Raw genomic sequence first — 6,000 nt, 5'->3', positions numbered from 1 at the left:
CAGAATATTCTCCCAAGGAACCTCTTAACTTGGACTAGAAGTTCTCTGAGGTTGAAGTTGAAAAATCTTCTGATGTAGTAGGTACGTCAAAGGCTGTCATTCTTGAACCAACTTTGGTTGTTCATGAGGCCGGACTACCACTATTGGGTGAACAAAGTCATGCTGAAGGCTCTTCTGTTAAACTTGGTATGCTTCAACTCACCGTTATGCATGAACCCATATATTTTGTACTAACATATTTGTCCTCATCGCATCTCCTTCCTCAGCATTATTAAGTCAAATACAGGCCTTATTGGCAGACGAGGACCCAGATAAGGCTGTCATTTGCTCTGATCTTCAAGGCTTCATCTCCCTTTTAAATGCTATGGTCGATCGCATTCTCGTCAAAGGATCGTGTTTTGAGAATTTTAAGAGACCCCTTGATCATTACATATTGGAAATCCGAGAGGAAGGATATAATGAGTTAGCCGATTCGATCAACACTTATTTGGTCGACTTGAAGCAACATGTTGAACTTCTGAAGGGTCTTCGCACCAAAAGCGTACCTTCCTATATTGCTTCTCACATGGACTCCAAGTTGCAAGCGTGGCGTGATTCTCAAAAATCAGATAACCTCGAACTCCAAAAGCTAAGAGCCCGCAGCAATCAACTTAGGGTGAATGTTGGCAGGAGAACACAAGCCAAGGTTAACCTACGCCGGGACTTAGAGTCGAGTCGAGCGGAAATAGCTCGTTTAGAAGAGCAACTTGTAAATGCTAAGGATGCTCATGAAATTTTGGAGTCTGAGTTGACGAAGGTAACTCAAGCTGAAGAAGACCTGTTTCAGCAACTGAATCTTCAGGATAAGATACTTGCCGAAAAGGAACAAGAGGTTACCGAGCTTCAAAGTGTTGACGAAGAAGCTTTCAAAATTAAATTGGCAGCTGAGCTTGAACAGGCTTATGCATTAGAGCTTTCGCAGCTTGAAGATCAGATTCGTCAATATAAACTCTTGTAATTGGAGAACATATATTTTTGTAGCTTTGTTTGAGCACTCTTGGTCAATATATTAAATCTTTTTGCTCATTAAGATGTTATTATGATTACTCATTCCTGTTTAGAATAAATAACCATAATACTTGTAGGATTTTTGGCAAATTCTCAGCCATCAACGGATTTGATATGCCTTTACCGACTACCGTTTGAGTCAGGCTAGTATGTGAATTATCTAGGTCCGTTTCACATATAACGTTGGGCTAAAAGAATTAAACCTTTTTAGGCTTTGAACTATAATATTGAATATGTAGGCTACATGTGTTAGATGTAGACTTATCTCTAATAAGGGATTGAGATAACGTCCCCCATGTATGAACGACATGGATTTTAAAATGTAAATAGGTTGTGTTTCCTATGTAGGATAACAAACCCGATATTATAAAGAAAGAATTGAGTATTCTATCTTTCAATCTCTTATTTGTTGGTAGAGATAAACCTTAGAATAGGATAGGAATAATTTTATATTCCATCTCCTGGTCTCTTGTTTGTTGGTAGAGATAAACCCAAAACCAGAGAGGAATAATTTTATATTCTAGCTCCTAGTCTCTTATTTGTTGGTAGAGATAAACCCAAAATCAGAGAGGAAGAATTTTATATTCTATCTCCTATTGCAAAAGAAACTCAAAGTGGGATCTCCACTTAAAGAATCTGGACTGGTTTGAATAATCCTAACTGTCATAAGGTTTGATTATTCAATTCAAAAGTGGATCTTTCGTTCGCAAAATGAATCGAAAAGAGATTTTGATTGTGGTCCTAACTGTAGTAAGGTTTGACCAAGTGAGAGTTTTAAGACGATCCTAACTGTAGGAAGGTTTGATCGCTCGATTTGTGGGCCTCTCGTTTATTGAAGGAATCGAGAGGGGATTTTGGCTTTGGTCCTAACTGTTTAAAGGTTTGACCAAATGAGCAGTGGGGGTTGGAATGATTTTAATCCATGACGGTTTTTGGTGTACTCTTCGTCGATCGATTTGACCGGTGAGGAGTTTTGTGAGGAAAGATTAACTATTTACAGATTTGAATCTCATCTCAACAAAAGCTGTAAAAGAACTTTTATGATAATAAAAAACATATTATTTGAAATATCAGTTTCATATTAAGAACAATTAACTGATCTCGGGTTATTTCGAAGTATCCTATACAGGATTCTCTAGGAACTTCCCGTTCTGCATAGGTTATCCTGAATGTATTACGGATAATATTTTTCAGGAACTTCCTATTTATTGGCATCATTAATTTACTGCCATCTTGGGTAATCAGGCGGTAAGCACCGTTTGAATAGACTGTTTCTATCACAAACGGTCCTTCCCATTTGGGTTCGAATTTTCCTTTCTTCTTGGAGTTAAGGATCATAGGCCGTCTTTCAGCTATGACCAAATCTCCTTCTTTAAAACTCCGTTGTCGAACCTTTTTGTCGAACGCTCGAGAAATTCTGGCTTGGTAGAACTCAATATGCTGTTGAGCTTCTAAGCGCTTTTCGTCGAGCATCTCGAGTTCTTCGAGACGTTTCTGATGTTGTTCTTCGGTTGTCATCTGGGTTGCGAGAGCAATCCGAAGAGATGGAATTTGTATTTCTAATGGAAGAACGGCCTCACATCCGTATACCAACGAATACGGGGTCACTCCCGTCGGTGTACGTACAGTGGTACGATAGGCCCATAAAGCCGCGCCAAGCTTGTCATCCTAATCTCGTTTATTAGTTTTCACGAGTTTTGACAAGCGCTTTATGATTGTTTTATTGAAGGCTTCAGCCAATCCATTTGCTGTAGGATTGTAAGCTGTCGACGAAATATCCTGAATTTTGAACTTCTCACAAAACCTGATGAAGGCGTTGCTGATGAATTGAGGACCGTTGTCATGTATGATTCGTCTTGGGACACCATGCCGGTAGATGATATGGTGTTTGATGAATGCAATGACGTTACTCGTTTTAACTTCTCTGAGCGGAATCGCTTCAGCCCATTTGGAGAAGTAATCGGTGATTGCTAGGATGAACCGATCACCTTTGACTGACGGGGGATTTATAGGACCAACAATATCCATTCCCCAAGTCTCGAACGGCCATGACGTTGCCGACGGGTGTAGATGCTCTGGAGGCTGGTGCATATAATTTGCATGTAATTGACATGCTTGACATCGTCGGGCATAATCAGCTGCGTCCTTTATCATAGTTGGCTAATAATATCCAATTCTTCTAAGTCGGTCGCAGAGCTTAGGACCGGGTTGATGTGCACCACACGTCCCCTCATGCACTTCTTTGAGTGCTTGTTCTGCTTCCTTATTAGATAGACAACGGAGTAATAGACCGTCGTACGAGCGTCGGTACAACATTTGTGATTCAGCGTCATAGTAAAATCTCGGTGCTCTCCGCCGAATCGAATCCCTTTCTTTCACGTCTTCAGGTAAGATACCGTGTAGAACATAATCAATAATAGGGAAACGCTAATCTCGAACTTCGGGTTCAACTCTTGTTGAATATGCTTCTTTGGCAACCGAATCGTAGATAGGAACAATAAGTTGGTGAGTTCTCACTGTAATTAATTGTTCTATCTCGGGAGGCTGAGCTAGAGATACCGACAATGCCGCCAACGCGTCTGCGTATGTATTTTGGAGACGCGGAACGTACTCGATGAAAAATTCTTCAAACGAGATAGACCGTCGTACGACCATCGGTACAACATTTGTGATCCAGTGTTGTAGTAAAATCTCGGTGCTCTCCGTCAAATCAAATCTCTTTCTTTCACGTCTTCAGGTAAGATACCGTGTAGAACATAATCAATAATAGGGAAACGCTAATCTCGAACTTCGGGTTCAACTCTTGTTGAATATGCTTCTTTGGCAACCGAATCGTAAATAGGAACAATTAGTTGGTGAGTTCTCACTGTAATTAATTGTTCTGTCTCGGGAGGCTGAGCCAAAGATACCGCTAATGCCGCCAATACGTCTGCGTATGTATTTTAGAGACGCGGAATGTACTCGATGAAAAATTCTTCAAATGAGTTTGCCATCTCAATGGCCACCTGGTGGTATGGAATCAGGTCTCGATTTCTGACTTCATATTCTCCTCGAATCTGATTAACTACTAATTGAGAATCTCCAAAAGCTTTAAGGTATTCGACCCCCAGCTCTTTGGCAAAATTGAGTCCAATTATCAATGCATTGTACTCGGCTACGTTGTTAGATCATGGTTCGGTCAATGAGTATGCTCTAGGTAAGACATGCTTTCCCGGGGAAACTAAAACGACCCCCACTCCTGAGGAGATTTTAGAACATCCGGGTGCGCTCGCCACGTTGGTTGCTCGGGAAGCCCCATCGAAGTACAATTGCCACACTCGTTGATGTGAAGTGACATTAACTTCGTGAGTCTCATCCGGCAGATCGTCGTACAACTCCACTGCATCTCTTGTAGGATTTTCCGCCAAAAGATCGCAAATAGCTCGCCCCTTAACTGACTTTTGTTGTTTAAAATACAGATCATATTGCGATAATAGTAGAGCCCACCTGGCTAAACGCCAATTCATGGAGGCCGGTTGGGTCATGAATACTCGGATTGGATTTATGTTAGAAATGACATAAATTGTTTGTCCAACTAGATAGTGTCGCATTTTCTGGATTGCGAACACCAGTGCGAGGCATTCTTTCTCGATCATTGGATAACGAGATTCAGCTCCAACCAGTGTGTGACTCAGATAATATACAGCTTGTTCGTGACCGTTATCGTCGTCTTGTGCGAGTAATGCACTTAATGAATGGCTCGTCGCTTTGATGTAAATCAAAAATGGTCTGCCTGATTTCGGTGCAATGAGAATAGGTGGATTCGCCAGATATTTCTTAATATCTTCGAATGCCTTTTGGCATGCTTCATCCCAAACGAACGACACGCCTTTCTTCACGAGTTTAGAGAACGGTTGACACTTTCCAGATATGTTTGATATAAACTGACGGATATATACCAATCGACCTTGCAACCCTCTGAGTTCTTTAATATTCCTCGGGGGTTGTAATTCATGTATCGCCTTAACCAATCGACCTTGCAACCCTCTGAGTTCTTTAATATTCCTCGGGGGTTGTAATTCATGTATCGCCTTAACCTTATCAGGATCGATATGAATACCTTTTGTGGTGACGACAAATCCAAGAAATTTATCGCTGGACATTCCGAGGAAAGACTTAGTTAGGTTCATCTTTAACTGATGAGTCCTCATAAGTTCGAACATTGTCTTCAGATCATTAATGTGATTGTTTTTATCACGGCTCTTGACGACCAGGTCATCAACATAGCATTCGACGGTCTTCCGAAGGTGCTCTTGAAAGATCTTCGTCATTGCTCGTTGATATGTAGCACAGGTGTTCTTCAAACCGAAAGGCATAACGGTATAACAAAAGACGCCAAGAGGTGTTCTGAATGCTGTATGCTTTTCATCGTCTGGGTGCATCTTAATCTGATTATACCCAGAAAATCCGTCCATAAATGACATTCTCTCAAACCCGCATGTGTTGTCAATGATGACGTCCGTAATCGGTAAGGGGAAGTCGTCTTTAGGACAGGCGGTGTTTAGATCTCTAAAGTCAATGCAGATTCTGATCTTTCCGTTCTTTTTAAGAACTGGAACGATATTGGCCAACCATTCAGGATGTTGTTCTTCTCTGACAAAACCCGAATCAATTAGTTTCTTGACTTTAGCTTCTATTGCCTCCATAATCTGCGGACAAAACCGTCTTTGTTGTTGTTTGACAGGTTTGACATCCGGTTTAATATTAAGGCTGTGCATTGCTACATCTGGATCGAGTCCCGGCATATCTTCGTAATTCCAAGCGAACACGTCGATATACTCTCGAATGAGGGCGATTAGTTCCTCTTTCTCATCCGATGGAAGATCACCACTAATAAATATAGGTTTCAGATTACTTTCGTCACCCATATTAATCTGGACTACTTTATCCTCAGCAGGAGGTTCTCTTTGCTCA

This window comes from Asparagus officinalis, chromosome 10 (genome assembly GCF_001876935.1).
Source record: "Asparagus officinalis chromosome 10, Aspof.V1, whole genome shotgun sequence".
In the NCBI taxonomy this organism is placed as follows: domain Eukaryota; kingdom Viridiplantae; phylum Streptophyta; class Magnoliopsida; order Asparagales; family Asparagaceae; genus Asparagus; species Asparagus officinalis.
The sequence above is the reverse complement of the archived record's forward strand: the minus strand, read 5'-3'. Positions refer to the sequence as shown.